This window comes from Dama dama, chromosome 17 (assembly GCF_033118175.1).
Source record: "Dama dama isolate Ldn47 chromosome 17, ASM3311817v1, whole genome shotgun sequence".
NCBI classification, from domain to species: Eukaryota; Metazoa; Chordata; class Mammalia; order Artiodactyla; family Cervidae; genus Dama; species Dama dama.
Genome location: NC_083697.1, coordinates 62,184,974 through 62,204,859, shown reverse-complemented (window position 1 = coordinate 62,204,859; position 19,886 = coordinate 62,184,974). Strand labels below are relative to the sequence as shown.

Sequence of the window (19,886 nt, the reverse complement as noted above, 5' to 3'; positions counted from 1 at the left end):
GGCTGTCGTGAGTTTTACTTGTTAATTCTCGTAGACCTGTGAATTAAATTTTATTATTGTTCTCATATCATAAGGTACCCAAGGTACCAAAAGGTTAAGGTTTCACGGTTAGTCTGATTACAGTGAGAAACCCAGGCAGTCTGATTACAGAGCTGGCTTTCGTATCTTTTCTGCTATTCAGCCTCCCATGAGCTTGGAAACTAACTACTGTCCTGCTGGACCTTGTTCTTGGATGGAAGGATACTGTTGCACAAGAGCAGTTGGCATGACTTGGTGTATAACCCGAATGCTGTCAGTCCTCACTGCCTGTGGCTACAGAGAGGGCTCATTAGCAGCAAGGAGCCTCATTCTCAGTCCCCATGAGCACTTCTGTGAGACCCCAAGGGCCTTGCATACGCTCACCCTCCACACTGTCAACCACACTCATGGTCTGGTGCTACTGCAGTCTACGCCACTTCAGCTATCTCAGGGGGCTAGCCTGGGGCCTGTCAAGGTCCAGGAAGGAGCCTTGCACTATTGATATTGCCAAATGAAGTGCCTTCCAGACCGTGTTAATCTTCATGTTAAGAGTGCTTCTCCTAATAATCTCAAATCCATTTATCTTGTGGTGAGGAGCCATGCTGAGTTCCATGTAGTGGTGGATTTAGTCTTTCTCCTCAGAATTGGGCGTCAACATCTCAGCATCTCAAAGCTGCAATGCTAGGATCCAGAGTCGTACCTAGTCAACAGGATCAATTCACACCTGTTAGAATGGCCATCATCCAAAAGACAAGAAATAACAATTGTTGGTGAAGATGTGGAGAAAAAGGAACCTTAGTGCACTGTTGATAGAAATGTATATTAGGGGGGAATCTAGGCACCCAGCCTTGCGGGGAAGCCTGCTAGCAGTCCCCGCAGCGGGGTGTTGGATGCGTCGGGGCTGAGAGCCCGGGAGCCCCAGGGACCGATCTGGACCTAGCCCGCCCGCCAGGCCATGGTGCCCTCTGGGCTCCTCGTCACCGGCGCCTCCTTCGCTGCCTTCCGGGGGCTGCACTGGGGGCTGCAAAAAAAAAAAAAAAGAAATGTATATTGGTATGGCCATTATGAAAAACAATAGGGAGTTTTCTCAAAAAATTAAAAAGAGAACTACCATATGATCCAGCAATTCCACACCTGGGTTTCGGGGTGGGGGGGGGGGAAACAAACCACTAATTTGAAAAGAATATACACCCTCATGTTCATTTCAGCACTATTTACAATAGCCAAAATATGGAAATAATCTACATGCCCAAGGATAGTCAATGAATAAAATGTGGTATATAAACAATGGACTATTATTTAGTCAATAAAAAATCTTGCCATTTGTGACAACATGAATAGACCTTGAAGACATTATACTAAGTGAAATAAGGCAGGCTGAGACAGACAAATACTACATGATCTCACTTATACATGGACTCCAAAACAAAATAAAAACAAAAACAAAAAACACCTATTAGCTCATAGGTAGAGAAAACAGACTGGTGGGCGATAGAAGCAGGGGAAGGGGTGTGAGTGAAATGAGTGAAGGGGATGAAAAGGTACAAATTTCCAGTTATAAAGTAAGCCAAGGGGATATAATGTACAGTATGGTGACTATAGTTCATATACCATATGGCATATTTGAAAGTTGCTAAAAGTGTAGATCTTGAACATTCTCATCACAAGAAAGAAAAATTTGTAACTCTGTATGGTGACATGTTAATTAGACATTGTAGGGATCATTTTGCAATATATACAAATAGTGAACCATTATATTGTACATCTGAAACTACTGTAATATTATATGTAAATTATGTCTCAATAAAAAAATTGGGAAACATAAGACAATCCTATCAGTGCTTAGAGTTTTATCTGAAAGTGACAAATAATTTAAAATCTGATGTCATATTAAATGACTCTGTTAGAGAAATAGGTAAATAAACCTTCAAAAACAAAACTTATTATTGATTTGAGTGCACATAAATATATACCATAAAACTACTAATTCTCTAAAGCACCCAATCAACTTTTTAAAATAAAAAGTGACTTTGGCTACATACACAGTCTCAGAAACCTTGCTAATTAAATACACTAAGGGAAGAGGCCTTTTATAGGCATAATAAAGGATAAAAATGGTAGAGATCTAGTAGATGCTGAAGAGATCAAAAAGAGATGGAAAGAATACACGGAAGAACTATATAAAAAAGATCTTAAAGAACCAGATTACTACGATAGTGTGGTTAGTCACCTAGAGCCAGACATTCTGGAGTGGGAAGTCAAGTGGGTCTTAGGAAGCACTGCTATTAATAAAGCTAGTGGATGCAATGAAATTCCAGCAGAACTATTCAAATCCCTGAGGGAGGATGCTATCAAGGTTTTGTATTCATTATGTCAACAAATCTGGAAGACCCAGCAGTGGCCACAGGATTGAAAAAGGTCAATCCTCATCCCAATTCCCAAGAAGGGTAGTACCAAAGAATGTGCTAACCATTGGACAATTGCTGTCATCTCCCACGCTAGTAAGGTCATGCTTAAAATCTTGTGTGCTAGGCTTCAGCATTATGTGAACAAAGAACTTCCAGATGTCCAAACTGGGTTTAGAAAAGGAAGAAGAACTAGAGACAAGTTGCCAACATTAACTAGATAATAGAGAAAGCAAGGGAATTTCAGAAAAACATCTATCTCTGTTTCCTTGACTATGTTAAAGCCTTTGACTGTGTGGATCATGACAAACTGTGGAAAGCTCTTACCTGTCTCCTGAAAAACCTGTATGCGGGTCAAGAAGAAACAGTGAGATCCCTGTATGGAACAACTGATTGGTTCAACATCTAGAAAGGAGTATGACAGGGCTGTCTACCATCACCTTATTTGTTTAATCTATATGCTGAGCACGTCATGAGAAATGCTGGGCTGGATGAGTTACAAACTGGAATTAAGATGGGCGGGAGAAATATCAACAACTTCAGATATGCAGATGATACCACTCTAATGGCAGAAAGCAAAGAGGAACTAAAGAGCTTCTTGATGAGGGTGAAGGAGGAGAGTGAAAGAGCTGGCTTAAGCCTAAATATTAAAAAAACTAAGAGCAGGGCATCTGGCCCCATCACTGCGCGGCAAATAGAAGGGGAAAAGGTGGAAGGAGTGACAGGCTTCCTCCTCTTGGGCTCCAAAATCACAGCGGGCCGTGACTGCAGCCATGAAATCAGAAGACGACAGCTTCTTGGCAGGAAAGGGATGACAAACCTAGACAGAGACCCTACTCTGCCGACAAAGGTCCATATAGTCAAGACTATGGTCTTCTCAGAGGTCACGTAAGGTTGTGAGAGCTGGACTGTAAAGAAGGCAGAACGCCAAAGAATTGATGCCTTCGAAGTGTAGTGCTGGAGAAGACTCTTCAAAGTCGCTTGGACAGCAAGGAGATCAAACCAGTCAATCTTCAGGGAGATCAACCCTGAATATTCACTGGAAGGACTGATGCTGAAGCTCCTTTGGTCATCTGATGCACACGGAAGACTTAGTGGAAAAGTCCCTGATGCTGGGAAAGATCAAGGGCAGAAGGAGAAGAGGGAGTCAGAGGATGAGATGGCGGGACAGCATCAATGCAATGAACTTGAACTTGGGCAAACTCTGAGAGATGGCGCGGGACAGGGGGGCCTGGTGTGCTGCAGTCCATGGGGTCGCAAAGAGTCAGACACGACTGGGCTACTGAGCAACAAGGAAAGAGGAAAACACCACGTATTCATTCCAATAAAAATAGTACCAGAAGTATGTGTAATCAAAATAATGATAACAAAAAATTTAAATCTCTGCCCCACTTAAAAATATGTCAAATATTCTTTTGGCTTCTTTTCTATAATATTTTTCTGCAAAGTGAAAGTGAAGAAAAAAAATCTTCTGATGCTTAAAATAATAAATTATGAAGGTGAAATTGTGACTCATTAGCCCATTGGGCAAAAATAAACTTTGCTCCTTTGCTGTTTCCTTTCCCAGTTTTTGTACATGATTGTTTCAGGATTCTTAACTGGGCAAATACCATAAACTTGTGTCTTTTTTTCTTAGCCTTTACAATTTCTATAGCAAGTTCGAATTAGAATTTTAAAATAGTTTATCCTTTAAAAAAAGGTCCAGAAATCAGCTCCCCCAAGGCAAGTATGTGGTTTATATAATCAAAACAAATAGTTGAACTACATCTGCTAGATGAGATTAAAAACAACAAGGAAACCTCTTTCCTCAAAACTGGGTGTTAACATCTCAGCATTTCAAAGCTGCTGTGTTGGGATCCAGAGTTTCACCCAGTCTCTAAGGAAATCCATTTGTTCAGCACTCACTCCTATCCTTCCTGGGAGCTCCAAACCAGTCCGGGGGGCAAGGAGTATGAAACGGCACCCTATCCTTTCCACTATCTGTACTCCTTCCCACCCCTCCTTGGGGACCCCCCAAAACACAACCCCCTACTTATGCATATCAACTTATGCCTACAAACAGAAGAGTGAACATCACCCAAACAGCCCAACTTCTCTTCCCAGTTTGGGTTTGGGAAAAATCCCATGGACAGAGGAGCCTGGTAGGCTGCAGTTCATGGGGTCGTTAAGAGTTGGCCATGACTGAGCAACTTCACTTTCACTTTTCCTTTCATGCATTGGAGAAGGCAATGGCAACCCACTCCAGGGTTCTTGCCTGGAGAATCCCAGGGACGGGGGAGCCTGGTGGGCTGCCATCTATGGGGTCACACAGTCGGACACGACTGAAGCGACTTAGCAGCAGCAGCAGCAGGACACCCTTCAGCATCTGCTGTGCTTAGCCGCTCAGCCATGCCTGACTCTTTGCAACCCCATGGACTGCCAGGCTTTTCTGTCCATGGGGACTCTCCAGGCAAGAATACTGGAGTGGGTTGCCATGCCCTCCTCCAGGGGGTCTTCCCGACCCAGGAATCGAGCCTCCTGCATTGCAGGAGGATGCTTTACTGGCTGAGCCATCCGGGAAACCCAAGAATACTGGAGTAGGTAGCCTATCCCTTCGAAGTCCAGGGGATCTTTTCCACTCGGAAATAGAACCAGGGTCTCCTGCATTGCAGGCAGATTCTAAACCATCTGAGCTACCAGGGAAGCCCACCCTGCTGCATATTTTATGCCCACTGGATGGGCAGGTGTGCCCCCTAAGGAGGCTCAGGAGAGGATGGAGGGGGTAAATTAACTCCAGAATCTTAGAAAAGAACTTAGAGCCAACATCTTCTTGAGACTTCACAAGCAAAAAGCTGGCCAAGTTTTACACTGAACTGATACGGTAGATCAAAACTCAATAGACAGCCCTCTGTTTTCCATTTTGAAATCTCCGTCTTTAAACCAAAGGACTTTGGGGGCTTCAGGCCAGAAAAGGACACAAATGATAAGCGAAGATCACTAAAAACGAAAAACCAAGCCAGATTAAAAAAAAAAGGGGGGGGGGGGGGATCAAGAAAAACAGCAACTCAGAGGCACAGTGACTTCTCATTTTGCAGCGTGCATCTAACCTTGAAGTCAGGGCCCCAGAGAAGTCGGGTTAGAAGCAGTTTCACTTCGCCGATTGCTCCCCATGGGGCCTTTCCGGAGGCAGAAAGCAGAAGTTCATGTTATTAAAATAGATCCCATTGTGCATGCTAGAGCAACACCATCGGCCGGGCGTCTCTTCCGGCTAGTCCGCCGCTTCATTGCTCAGGCTGGCTTCCCCCAACCCATTTATATGAACTCTATTGGAAACTCGGCTTTTGCAGGGAGCTATGGAGTGTGTGCTGAAGCATCTGGCCACTGAATGTGTAAAACACCAAGGGAAACACGAAGTTCTGCGGTAAGTTCTTTAATGAGCCCTCGTGTCAGAGAAAGGATGTTCTGGGAAAACCCTTTCTGACCTTCTTTACCGCTCACCTTGGCGGGGGCACCTGCCACGTCCGTCACTCTTCTGAGCACGAACTGCAGAAGGCTCGGGAGACTGGCACGTTAAAAGAAAGCTGCCCTCTTTTTCTTTTGCTGTTTCTCATTTTGATTTCTTCTTCCTCTTCACTACCTCTGAAAGGCAAGGAGTAGAATGGAGCCCGCTTTTCGGGTCTACTTAATTCTTACTCCCAGGCCACATCAAAACCACAATGCAGAAATACTGAAAGCTCCAGCCTCGGCATTACCTGAAAGCTTGTTAGCAATGCAGGATTTCAGGCTCCATCCCAGGCCTATTGAATGAGAACATGCATTTTAACAAGACCTCAGCTGATTCAGTTTGCTCGGTAGGGTTTGGGAAGCGCTGGGAAAGAAAGCTTTGAAAATGAAGGGAGGTCTTGCCCTCCGCCCCTGGGGGTGGAGGGGTGGAGGGGCGGGGGGTGCGGGGGCAGACCTGGTGTGAAATTTTGGGTCACAGCGACATCTTGTGGTTACCGTAGTAGTAGCAGTTGTGTTTTCCGCTGAGCCAGCTGCTCTTCACTGAATGTGCAAGCGTGCTCAGTCGTTCAGTGTCTGACTCTTTGCGACCCCTTGGGCTGTAGGCCGCCAGGCTCCTCTGTCCATGGAATTTTCCACGCCAGCAGTTAATTGTTCATCCCTGGAGGAAACAGATGAACGCTGTACTAGAGTCCAGAGGGCTCTGGGTTCGGCCTGTCTCCGCCAGGCTGTCAATCAAAGAGATACGGGCTCTTTTCCAAGGATGCCTTCTACCAGAGTTGAGAACGGTTTATAGGCACAGGGATTTTCTGCATTAGAAGCAGCAGGATCAACAGATCTCGAAGTATTTCTTTCCTCTTCACAAGATTTATGATACAATTCATAAAGCTTTAAAACTCAGTGGCACAAAAATGATTCTAGATATCATAAAAAATGAGTAGTTTCCCCCTTTTAAGCATGAAGCTTGCTTTAAATAATTGTTTGTATTTGCTGAACTTTTAGTCTGTTTCAAGAACTAAGAGCCTGCATGTGCTAATCAATTAAACCTCACATCAATTCAGTGAGACCGTTGGGTTTAGTCGCTCAGCCATGTCTGACTCTTTGCAACCCCATAGACTGCAGCACTCCAGGCTTCCCTGTTCATCACCAACTCCTGGAGTTTGCTCAAACTCATGTCCATCTAGCCGGGGTTGCCTTCTAACCATCTCATTCTCTGTCGTCCCCTTCTCCTCCTGCCTCAGTCTTTGCCAGCATCAGGGTGTTTTCCAATGAGTCAGTTCTTGGCATCAGGTGGCCAAAGTATTGTAGCTTTAGCTTTAGCCTCAGTCCTTCCAATGAATATTCAGGATGATTTCCTTTAGGATTGACTGGTTTGATCTCCTTGCAGTCCAAGGGACTCTCAAGAGTCTTCTCCAACACCACAGTTCAAAAGCATCAATTCTTCAGTGCTCAGCTTTCTTTATAGTCCGACTCTCACATCCATAGATGACCACTGGAAAAACCATAGCTTTGACTAGATGGACCTTTGTTGGCAAAGTAACATCTCTGCTTTTTAATATGCTGCCTAGGTTGGTCATCCTGGAGAAGGAAATGACAACCCACTCCAGTATTCTTGCCTGGGAAACTTCATGGACAGAGGAACCTAGCAGGCTACAGTATGTGGTCACAAAGAGTTGGCCATGACTGAGCACATCAGCAGGTTGGTCATAGCTTTTCTTCCAAGGAGCAAGTGTCTGTCAATTTCATGGCTGCAGTCACCATCAGTGAGACAGGAGATATATTTAGTTTGAAGACCTACCTGGCAGTGATACTTATTGGTTGAGGAAAGTCTATACTAACAAGAAACTTATGACTCTAGTGACTCTTGAAAGTGAATTTGCATTGAATTAAATCCAAGCACGTCTTCATACATTTAGGGAAGAGTAGTGCAGACACAGATGATATGTTATCTACCCAGCCTCAGACTGTGGTTGGGATGTTTATATATTTGGAGCCTCTTGCAACAGCTCCAAGGCTCTCCAGAGGATTCATGGCTCACAGCCTGAGAGCTCCTGATGTAGAAACACCACCAGTCCTTCACTGATGCCATCCCAGGCAGTCATGAACACAGCTGATTTCACCTAGTCTCTGATGATTGGCAGAATAGGGCTTGACTTAGCGTGGGAGAGGAGACTTCTGGGGAGCTGGAAACTGATTTCCAAGAAGTTCCGCATGGTTCCACTTCTAGCTTGAAAAGCTGCACTAAGGAGACAGAGACCCCATGTCCCTTCTCTTCTCCCACCCATACAGCCTGGAAAGAATAACTCTCCTGAAACAAAGTTCTGTTTGAGTTCTTCCCCAACACAAAATTAGTCCAATTATGCCCTGCTGGTTATGTGAGCTAAAACCTGTTCTGATATCTAGGTTTTCAAAGTAAAATCTAAAACCAACCAACCTGCTTCCTGCTCCACCCTTCGCGTCTAGTCTATTTCTCCAGTCTCTTCTGTTGGAAAATTGTGGCCTCAGTGGAGACATCCAGGAGGCCAGCTAGTGGCTAAGTGACCCTCCCCCCAGGAAGCATTACCTTGATTGAGTCACTGGGAATGCAGAGGTCCTACACAGACACAGAAACACAGTTCTGGCAAGGAGTGGACAGCCTTTTCTCAAGACCAGGCATGAGTTCACTGTGAAAAATCTCATTGTCGACAGGTGAGTGTTGTTGTCCTTCAGTCGCTAAGTCATGTCTGACTGCTTGTGACCCTGTGGACCACAGCATGGCTTCCCCGTCCTTCACTATCTGCCAGAGTTTGCTCAACACTGATTTATGTCCATTGAGTCGGTGATGCCATCCAACCATCTCATCCTCTGTTGCCCTCTTCTCCTCCTGCTTTCAATCTTTCCCAGCATCAGGGTCTTTTCCAGTGAGTTGGCTCTTGGCATCAGGTGACCAAAGTATTGGAGCTTCAGCTTCAGCATCCGTCCTTCCAATGAATATTCAGGTTTGATTTCCTTTAGGATGACTGGTTTGGTCTCCTTGCTGTCCGAGGGACAAAGTAAGTATAAGCGGTGAGTATTCTCTGTTGCAGGCCCTGCCTCAGTGGAAGAAATAGCATAACCAGAAGGTTGCTTGGTCAGTATGAGTCATGGCCATTTCTTGTTTCTGGCTGCCCAGTTTGAAACCCCTCTTTTCAAAAGGATATCATTTACAGACTTGCCTAGTGGTCCTGTGGTCTTGACTCTGTGCTTCCAATGCAGGGGGAATGGGTTCCATCCTTGGTCAAGGAACTAAGATCCCACAAGTCAGGCACTGCAGCAAAAAAAAAAAAAAGCACATGATTTCCTTTTGGGCATTCTTTCTTCCCACTGGATGTGTCTGGGAGACAGTGACCAAGATTCCAGCACTCCTTCATTAATGGGCAGAGAGATGGCCCAGGCTAGGACAGGTACATGCTCTCTACCTGGTATTTGAATCTTGACGGGAGGATCAAAGAAACAGGAAAGAATTCTATTTCACCCCAGCCTTCTAGAACCTGCTTTTAGACTTCCTGCTGGCCTTTGAATCCTGTCCTCCAGAAGTATCCTAATTCCTGCCTATTTCCAAGCCTCCATTCTGCTATTGATTCTGTGAACCCCCAATATCCTTCCAAAATAATTTTTTTTCTTTTAATTAAGTTAATGTGCTACTCAGCTATTGCTAAAATAATGCTGTATAAAAATATCACCCTCAAAATCTCAATGGTTTGTAGCAACAGGATTTTATTTTCCTAACCCACAGTTCTGTTGGTAGGCCAGGATGGCTCTGCTTTAGACTTCAGGTCTGGTTAGGTCTGTTCCATGTACCTCTCGCTTGAAGACACCAGAAGCTATTCATGGCATATTCTTCTTCTGATAAATGATAGTGGGCAAGGTAAATCACACCAGTGCATTTAACATCTCTGGTTGAGCATCATCTATGTTATTCTCTTGGCCAAAGCAAATCACGTGGTCAAGATCAAACCCAGTCGTGTGGACATGTGCATTCTACCTACTTGAAGGCAGGCAATGAAAAGCCACCACAGAAAGGGCACCAATGTGTTTGTATTATTCTATTACTAGGAAAGAGTGTAAAGGCAGGACCATTAACCCACCTTGGTTAACCAGAAAATAATACAATATTAACAGAAATTAATTTTAACCCAGATATATTCATTTTCCTTTATGATTTGTGCTTTCCAAGTCTTGTTTAAGAAATTCTTCCTTGCTGTGTATCAATTATGTTTCAATAAAACTGAAAGAGAAAACAGAAAAGAAATTTTTCTTTGACCCGAGAACGCCATAGTCTTCTTTATTTTGTTTTTCACACTTAGGTCTTTAGTCCAGACTCTGGGTGAGGCAGGGATTCAACTGAGTTCTTGTTAATGGCTGACCAATTACCCTAGCATTGTTTTCTGAGTAATTCATCCTATTCCAACTGATCTGTAAAACCACTTTTTCCATGTATCAAGTTTCCATAAATGCAGGAGTCTTTCTGGACTCTTTTCTCTTTCTATATTCTATTGTCAGCCTCTGCTAATACTCTGCTTCTCAGTTATTTGGTCTTTAATCTTCATTTATTAATAGAATCAGCTTGTACAGTTCCATATATATATACACTCTAAAAGTAACCCATCAACATTTTGTTTGGAATTTCTTTGAATTAAAGATTAATATGGGGAAGAAAAAAAGGTCTTAGATAAGAAATCTTCCTCTTCACATATGTGGGTCATCTTTAATTACATTCTATAAGATTTTATAAGTTTCTTCTTAAAGCATGCCATTGTTAGTTAGATTTATAACTATACATGGTGTCCTGGGTGGTGCCAGTGATAAAGAACACATCTGCCAATGCAAGACACAGAAGAGACTTGGGTTCGATCCTTGGATTGGGAAGATCCCCTGGAGTAGGAAAGGGCAACCCAGTCCAGTATTCTTGCCTGGAGAATCCAAGGGACAGAGGAGCCTGGCAGGGTATGGTCCATGGGGCTGCAAAGAGTTGGACATGACTGAAGGGACTCAGCACTCACAAAACCATACACCGTATTTTATGCTTGTTAAAATGATATAAATGCAATCTTTTAAAAATAATATCTTGATATCATTAAAATTTGCTGCCATGTGTTGCATATAAACAATTTTTGTATACTGATCTCAAAGCCAGTGACTTTCACCGTAATAGCTAACGTTCACATCGTCCTCACTATGAGCCAGACACTGCTCAAGGCATTTTGTATGTATGGAATGCACTCAGTCTCCCAATGACTCTGTGAAGCAAGTTTTATTATTATAACCTTTTATAGATGAGGGAACTGAAGAGCAGAGAGGTTAAGTAAATGGTCTAAGATCCTAAGTGGTGAAGCCAGAGTTCAAACTCATCCAATATCCAAAGCTATAACCAAACCTATATTTGTTGTGGTTATAACTATATTTATAGCTATATATATATAACTATGTAACTATATTTGTCTCTTATCGTTGTTAAGCTCTTTCATCAGCTCTAATAATTTTCTGGTTAACTCGTGGGAAACTCTTTGGTTTCCCGTGCAAGCAAGAACAACACATACTTCAAACATCAACTAGCAAACATATGGTTAATGCCCTACTAAAGCAGGACAAGGTGTGGGGCTGTGTGCGGCTGTGTGTATATCTCTCTGTGCGTGTGTTTCTGTGTGTGTGTGTGTGTATCTGGAAGCGCTAGGAGGAGGAACGCTATGAAGAGCAGCATTCTCAAAGCTAGTGGAATTCGCCGAGGCCTTGGGGTGGCCGGTATACTTTCCGAGGGCCCAGGAATTTCTGGCATGGCAGCAACTAGCCGCATAGGGGCATCCTCAGAGAGGCCTGCAGGCTCCAAGGAGGCCTGAAAAGGGAAAGGCCCAGGGCCAAGCCCAACAGAGAGTGTCAAATGACAGGCCTGCTCCTTCCCCACCCTCCACCCCCAGATCTGGGCTGAATCAAAGGGCCATTCAGGCCCCTCCCTTTCACAGACTGAGGCCACTGGGGCTGTCCCCTGAGGCTGAAACGCAGCAATCCCACGGGCTTCTGCTCCGAACAGGCTTGTGTTTGAAGCCACAATCTACTTGGCTCCGGTTTTATACACATTACTTTCCTGGTGCTGAAAAAAAAAAGAATTAGAAGAATGAAAGTGAGAGGCCTTGAGGGACGGGAATTCTTTTTTCCAGTCTAGTGAATGAGGTTAATAAGTAGAAAAATAAAACTACTCTCTGTGAAGGGTCTTTGGAAGGGTTACCAGGCCATGATAATTAAAAGCAAATTAAAAGGCTATATCATTCATTCAGCCCCAGTCGCCTCTCTCAGCCCTGAGGGAACCGAGTGTACTTCAGGGCAGAGAGAGGGGGAAGTGGGGGGTTGGAGGGGGTTGACGGGGGGAAGGACTGGCTTCCTCAGCCATGTGGGGTGGTAGCATTTAAGGAGAGGACGGACAGCCACCTCTGTATCCATCTGCAGTATCCCACCCAAGTGAGTGAGTGAAAGTTGCTCAGTCATGTCCTACTCTTTGCGACCCCATGGACTATACAGTCCATAGAATTCTCCAGGCCAGAATACTGGAGTGGGTAGCCTTTCCCTTCTCCAAATGTGAGGTCAATTAGGGAAGTGACTGACTGATAATCCCCTTCAGACCCCACTGCACATTGGACACTTGCTCACACATTTCAAAGGAATATTTTCTAGTGCTTTGCCTACTGTAAAAAAATAAAAACCCAAACTAGCCTTGGGTGTGAGTCATCTACCACGAGTCCCTTGTATCTCTCTGGTTCTCAGTTTCCTTTCTGTAAAATGAAGATGACAAACTTGATCATTTTCAAACAGGGGTCTCCTGAGTCCTCTTGGAAACCTGGCCTGGAGGAGGAGGGGGAAGAGAGTGATGAATCGAGCCATTAGCCCGTGTCTGATTCCGCCATCTTTGACCTCAGACCATTTTCAGAATAAGCTGGTGGAGCAATTAATTCTGACAGGACCATTTCTATGACCTACTGACTCTGTCAACTGTTCCAGGTAACCCCAGAGATCAGAGCTGCCGCCTCTGCCCTGGTTTGGTCCACGCTGCCACCTTGAAGAAGGTGTGGGAGTTTTCTGCCAGCATCGTATCTTTCTCAAGGAGACTAGGAAAGACTTGTGATGACCCAGGAGGGTGGTGTGTGACCACAGGTTCTGTGCTAGTGGCTCTAGGAAGTAGCCCTGAGGCCTGGGTTGAAGTCAGATCCCACGGAGCTACATCTGTATTTTCACAGACTCAGGTGAGATTTTGCATAAGCTTCTGCAGCAGTTTCCCTGAGACACCTTTTGTGAGCTCCCAGTTTGATGCTTTTCTGAAGCACCTCAGTTTAAGTTCTCCCTTAGAACCTAAAACGTTAGTGGTATTGTCAGTTCACCTGGTCACTGCTATCATTCCTCATGTCCTGCAGTCAGAAACCATGGTTTTTCACTATAAATTCCTAGGATCTGGTAAAGTCCCTGCCACTCAAAGGCTATTCATGTTTTCGCCAGTGATGCCGCCAGCTGACAGCCAGCTTCAGCTGCTAGACAGACGAGCCTTCAGATGATTCCAGCCTCCAGCCTTCAAGTCCTCTAGCTGAGGCCTGCAACATTGAAGGGCAGAGGCAAGGTGTCTTTGGGGTACTCTATCCAAATTCTTGACCCACAGATTCTTTGAGCATAATAAATGTTTTTACCGCATCACTAAGTGTTGGGTACATTTGTTCAACAGCCTTAGTGATTGGAACAATGGTCAGTGATAGACCCTAAGTACATTAATAAGTGCTTGGCCATGAGTTCTTTTAGATCCCTGGACCTGCCTAGATGGTAGAAAAGAGAAGGGCTATCCCAGGAAAAGAGCAGAACTGTAAAGTGTTCCTCTAAAGTTTTAAGGCATAAATATCTATAAGTATCTACTATAGTGTAGTAGAAAAGATTATTTTAAAGATCAGGATCCTATCAAGCCATGGAGGAAACTTAAATACATATTACAAAGTCAAACAAGCCCACCTTAAAAGTCTATAGGTTGTAATATTCCAACTAATATGACATTCTGAAAAAGGTGAAACTATGGAGACAGTACAAAATATCAGTGTTGGCCAGGGGTTAGGGAGGAGGGCATGAATAGACAGAGGATGGGGGTTTTTGAGGCACTGAAACTATTCTATATGATACTCTAGTGATGGATACATGTTGTTTTACATTTGTCCAGACCCACAGAATGTATCCCACTACAAGTGAACTGCTGATGTAAACTGTGGACTTTGGGTGATAATGATGTATCAATGTTGGTTCATTGATTGCAACAAATGTACCACCCTGGTGCAGATGTGGGGGAGCCTCTGCTTACGTGGGGACAGAGGGTTCAGGGGAAATCTCTCTACTTTCCATTCAGTTTCTTTTTCTTCTCACTGGATTTTGCTGTGAACCTAAAAAACTGCTTTGAAAAACAAAGGCTGTGTTTTTAAACGGGGTCATTTAAATGTGGTTGTATTTGTTTAATAGCCTATGGATTTCTCCTTCCCCGTCCCCAGCCTCCTCAAGAATCAACAGACCGTGCAGTCGTTGGTGGAATTTTTAGGGCATCAGTGCGTTGGAGCTTGGGGGTAAAGCCTGACGCCGTACATCAGGGGTTAATTTACCTCTGGACTTATTCTTTCCTTCCTTTCTGTCTCTGGTGGAGTGTATGTTATCGGGGAGCTGATCTGTTTCTAACATAATTTAAGGAGGCTTCTGTTTTTGCCTTGAGTGACAGTGAAAAAACTTCAGCCTTAAAAGGCACAGCCCAAAATGAATGGTTTTAGGACCAGATTAAATCCAGGACTCTAGGGCAGTTTGAATAATGAATTCACTATTCATTATTCTTTCTCTCTCTCTCTGGCATTTATTAATTAGCAACTGTTTTCCATAAAAATAATCAGTGCGATCATCCTTACAACTGATCAAAATAAATGTAGTATTTAATTTTGTGTTTTAATTAAAATGATGTTATAATTGGGTTTTATCCTTATATCTATTTGTTTAATAGATTTCTCCTCAGAAAATACAGCAGGTGACCATGTAGTTCCCAGAGTGATGATTTAGATGGAAGGTGATTGTATAGGGCTTTCATAGTTTTAAAAACATCTATAATGATGATTATTAGTGATTTTGGTTTACACGGATTTAAGCTGGTAAATCTTTAATCTTATTTATATGTATGTGGGTATATGACATGCTTGCTAAACACCTTAGAAGAAAAGCAGTTGTCACTGTATGCCACAGAACTTCCCCAAATCCACGAGGGGGGAATTGATGGCAGTTTCCTGGGGCCGGGGACCTGCAAGACAGGGAAATTGATCACCAGAAACCTAGGCTGCCAGGACTGCAGTCTGAGCGCTGCGTCCTGTGGGTTTTTCACAACAGTTGTGTCGAGGTGACTATTATAGATGCTCTGTGGTGAAGCAGAGTTTTGGATGACTTGGTAGTTTTCTCTATAAACCGCTAACCAAACCAGAAGTAAAGCAATTCTGTTCAAAATCTAGTCAAGACCCAGTACATTGGGGCTGAGGGGGAGAACCAGGCAAGCCAGGAAGTATGAGAGACCGAACCCAGATCTGGACGATGAGGAAGATGAGGGCAGGGATCAAGGCAGGGCAGCTGGTAAACAAGACCCTCATTAGGGAACAAATTCCCCTCCCTTCCCATAAATGCAAAGGCTTCCTGAAGCGAGTAGTGTTCTGATTTTCAAAATACATCAGTACTTCCCAAGAAGTACCCAAGGTTTAATAGCAAGCATCTAGTCCAACTTCCTTTTGATAACATCTCAGCTGGGGTTAGCCCAGGTCCATTGGTTCCAAAGTCAAAGTTGATGGCGATCTCTGATATACTGGCCCAAAGAGGCAGGTGCAGTGGGGACTGTAGGAAAGCCGGAGAGCCGACTGGTCTCTTTTCCCCTCAATCATTCCAGTCCTTCCTGGCAGAGACCGACATCTTGGCGTATGGCCCTGTTGGAAGTCAGCTGTACATGATTATTTCTCAGAATGTTGGGTGACTCTCTTGTTTTATCTACTCATGGTTTCAAAGGTTGATGCCATGGAGTTTTTGTTTGACTCTAGCCTAGTGGTTGAGAGTTCTGCCCCTGAAGCCAGTGCTGGGTTCAGAGGTGGTGGTTTAGTTGCTTAGTCGTGTCCGACTCGCGATCCTGTGGACTGTAGCCCACCAGGCACCTCTGTCCATGGGATTTCCCAGGCAAGAACACTGGAGTGGGTTGCCATTCCGCCTCCAGGGGGCCTTTCTGACCCAGGGATCAAACCTGCCTCTCCTTCACTGCAGGCGAATTCTTTACTGCTGAGGCACCAGGGAAGCTCTCTGGGTTCAATACCAATGATGAAACTAACGTGAGTCTATTTGGTTCCTTCTGTAGTCACAGCAGGTTTGAAATGAAAGTAAATAACTCTGTTCCTCACAATATCACTTACCGGGTTATAATTCCGCCCCATAGGCTGACTGCTTATTAAGTGAACATTTATTGTCCAATACAGAACTGTTTCTGTAAACTGTTCTTTAGCTGGAAGGAAGCCCCCACTTTCTGTCCCATCATAGGTGCTTTACCCATCACCTCACATGATACATTGAATGGCACATGAGTCATTCAGAGCAGACTCAGCAAACATCCAGACTCAGGGGCTCTTCCCTAGAGAACGGGTAGTGACTGGAGAGTGAGCCAGCCTCCTCTGAATTCAGGGCTGTACAATGGAGCCAGTCAGAGTGAATCCTTAAGGGTGAAAGCTACAGATGTCAAGGGTCCATAGATTTCATTTGTGCAATTGTGGAGAATTTGTCTAAAATATTTTAGCTGAGTCACATGTTTTAAATACCTTTAATTGCTCCAATCAGATCCTCTGTCTAAAATCCATCATGCTGGTGAAGAAGCCACTGTGATCACAGATGGAAACCCGTTTCTGACTGCTGCTATGCTGACTCGCAATGCATCAGATATTGATCAAGACACACATACCTGAAGCGGGTATGGTAACCGGGAGCTCAGGCTTCCCCATGAGGATGCTGCCACTACCCCATGAACTGCTGATTATTGATCAGACTAGACACTGGGGTTGTTGCTTAACCAGATATCACACACATCACAGTGTATACATGGACGTATTTAAAACTAAAATGCAAACACTGAAACAACCATGTCTGCCACTTCCTAATAACCTGGACCCGTTATTCAACATTTCTATGCCTTAGTTTTCTCCCTTGTCTATACACATGGATTGTTAGGTCAATAAAATGAGATAGCACATGTGAAGTACCTAGGGTTGTATCTGACACACAAGAGACAATAATAAATGAAAGCTGCTATTATAAGCTACACACCACGTGCAAGATTCACTCCTCACAGAAGGCCCTGGCTCTCTATTTCTACGCCCCAAGTTGGCATAGAAATAGATGAGACTGGGGTTCAGGTAGGTGAGCTGGATGCCGTTGCATGCCAGGGACTCAGCTGTTGCATTAAATAGCAACAACCTCTTACAAACCAGGAAACTGATTTTCCTCGGTATCACCAGAGGTGACTCATAATAATCAAAGTCATTGGAGACTGATGTATAAGTCAACTTTCAAAGTGTAAATCATAATGAGAAATATAGCTACCAAGTGCATTGGGATATCCGAGTTCCTGGGAGAAGGTGATGATATCTTCACTGTGGGTTCATTTTATACAATGGATGCATTCCTGAAGACTTTGTGTTATTCAAAACCCATGTGATTCGAAGCAAATTTTTCCACTAACTAAAGTCTGGAAGAGTATGTTCCCAGAGCACATAAATCAACACCCACTGGCCTGTAACTTCCTTTTAATGGTGCTTTTCATTTCTTTAGATGATCTCTGATATTCTGCAGAAATGAATCTGGTAACTTGAAAGCATAGCATATCATAATGGCTGGCGGGTCTTCTTTAGAGCCTTTTTATGACATCTAGCATATGTGTTGCCGAAGTGAGCACTTTTTATGACGTCTTATGAAGGGAATAAATGCGTTGCTTTTGGTGCCTTTCTGCATTACCAATTATGAATACTCTGATGACATGGCGATAGGTTATTTAAAAATGCATAATAACTACACAACTGTCACCAAAATCAGTTGATGAAGTTTTGAGCCTTGTGACTTAACAGCGTAGTTTGCAAGATACTGACAAAATGAAGACAGAATTTCTGTTTTAGAATGAAAGTGGCACTTTGTAATTCACTTGGCTGAACAGGCTTTGAAATTGAGCAATTGTTGATTTTTAATTCTGGGGATTTGTATGATTTCTCGTTTTGAGCACAAAATGAGACCTTGTAAATGTCTTGTACCACAGTTTCAGATACGTGTAATTCAAATTCACTTGCAGTGTAACTGTGCCGGATTGACAAATTATTGCTTTTTGGATCGTTTTCTTTTCAAGGCGGGTATAGTAGAAAGATGTTGGCTTTGAAGCCACCAGACAGATCTTGGTCTAATTTAGGTTTTGTCACTTATTCGCATGTAGGACTTAGTTTCTTCACCTATAAAATTGGAATTATAAATGCCTGTCATATAGGGGGATTCTGAAGATGAATAGTAATATTTACCATTTATTAAGGGGATAATCAATTTATACATATATATTATTGCATAATCTTACAGAAATTCCACAAAGTAGAAATTATTATTCCATTGAAAAAAAAGGTTCATGGAGGTTAAATTACATGACCAAGGCCTAATACCTGGTTCCAGCTGTCTCCACGAGGCTGTAGGCATGACACCAGACTGCCCCACCTTCCCTTCTTATGGTCTTGTAACCAGGGACAGGAGAGCCTTCTTAACTGGTTAGGGAAGGAGGCCAACAGGCTCTCCTTGGATCACATGACCTTCCCTAAACCGACCCCTGATTCTTAGGGGATGAAAAAATATGCTTGGGTCTACTCAGGACATGTGCCCACCTCTAGCCATGGGTCTAGGGGTGCTCAGACTGGCAAGGTTGAAGGTGGAGGGGAGTATTCTCTCACACAAGAGGATAAAACAATCAAGGCTTATTACAGAAGGGCTTTGGGCATGCTTGCAGATTGAGGTGCAGCTGAAGGTTTGATTTTCTACAGACTCATCTGGGGACTCATGTCCCCAGCAAAGGTCACATCGGGGCTTTTGCTCTGTCCTGGAATCTCATGTTCCTTGTTGTAGGATAGGGGTGATGGCGGGGACTGCCCAACTTGACCAAATTCATTTCCCTTTCTTCCAGGGCGCAGAGCTGTTCTACATTTTCCAGCCTCCCTTGCAGTTTCTTGGTTGCTAAGTATTGGCGGTGAAGTAACTGAATTCTAGCTGAAGAACTGTGCTTGGGTGTGATGTGTGCCACTTCCAAGTCTGACCGAAGACCTCCGCGCGCTCTCCCCAGCTGCCGGCCTGATGCAGATCGTATGTGGCGGCTTGAAGTCACATGTTGAAGCTGGTGGAACCACATGATGGAAGGAGTGTAGGTTCCCGAATCCCTGCTTGGAGGAAAGCCAGCTGCTCAGCAGACTTTTGTGCAACTTTAGAGTGTACACTAGGAAGAAATAAACTTTGATTGCTGGAGCGATTACACATTTCAGAGTCTTTTATAGCAGTGAGTGTTTCCCTAACCAACAGGTAGATTTCCTTCCCTTTCATCACCAGTGGTTCATCGCCCCTGTTGTCCCAAATAGCTGCAGGGGATCCTGGAACCAACAGAACTGAATCCTGACTCTGCCACTTTCCAGTTGTGTGACTTTAGGGAGGTCACCCACCCTCTTCGAGGTGCAGGTTTCTGACCTGTAATCAAATCCACTCATTGAGCTGCATCCTGCAAACCTTGTAATTGCCCAGCAGGAAGACCAAGGAGCCCAGCGACATCAGTGATTTATTGGATAGGGACTCCTACGTGTCCAAAGCAAAAGTCCCGGAGTGACACTCGACTCTGAACAGCAGACAGCAGGCAGGACGTGGCAGCATGCTTCATTACTGGGAGGAAGT

The 19,886-nt window shown here is 44.0% G+C and overlaps 2 long non-coding RNA genes across 2 annotated transcripts; one reads left to right on the top strand and one right to left on the bottom strand.

Annotated features, from left to right (window-relative positions):
• Window positions 1–705: 705 nt before the first annotated feature.
• LOC133071777 (uncharacterized) lies at window positions 706–6,347 on the bottom strand. The gene is made up of 3 exons (XR_009696527.1): window positions 6,155–6,347; window positions 5,901–6,041; window positions 706–1,039 (listed from the first exon to the last, which is right to left on the bottom strand). It is a non-coding gene; the product is annotated as an uncharacterized LOC133071777 (long non-coding RNA).
• LOC133071776 (uncharacterized) lies at window positions 5,615–19,478 on the top strand. The gene is made up of 3 exons (XR_009696526.1): window positions 5,615–5,823; window positions 12,912–13,153; window positions 19,135–19,478. It is a non-coding gene; the product is annotated as an uncharacterized LOC133071776 (long non-coding RNA).
• Window positions 19,479–19,886: the final 408 nt, after the last annotated feature.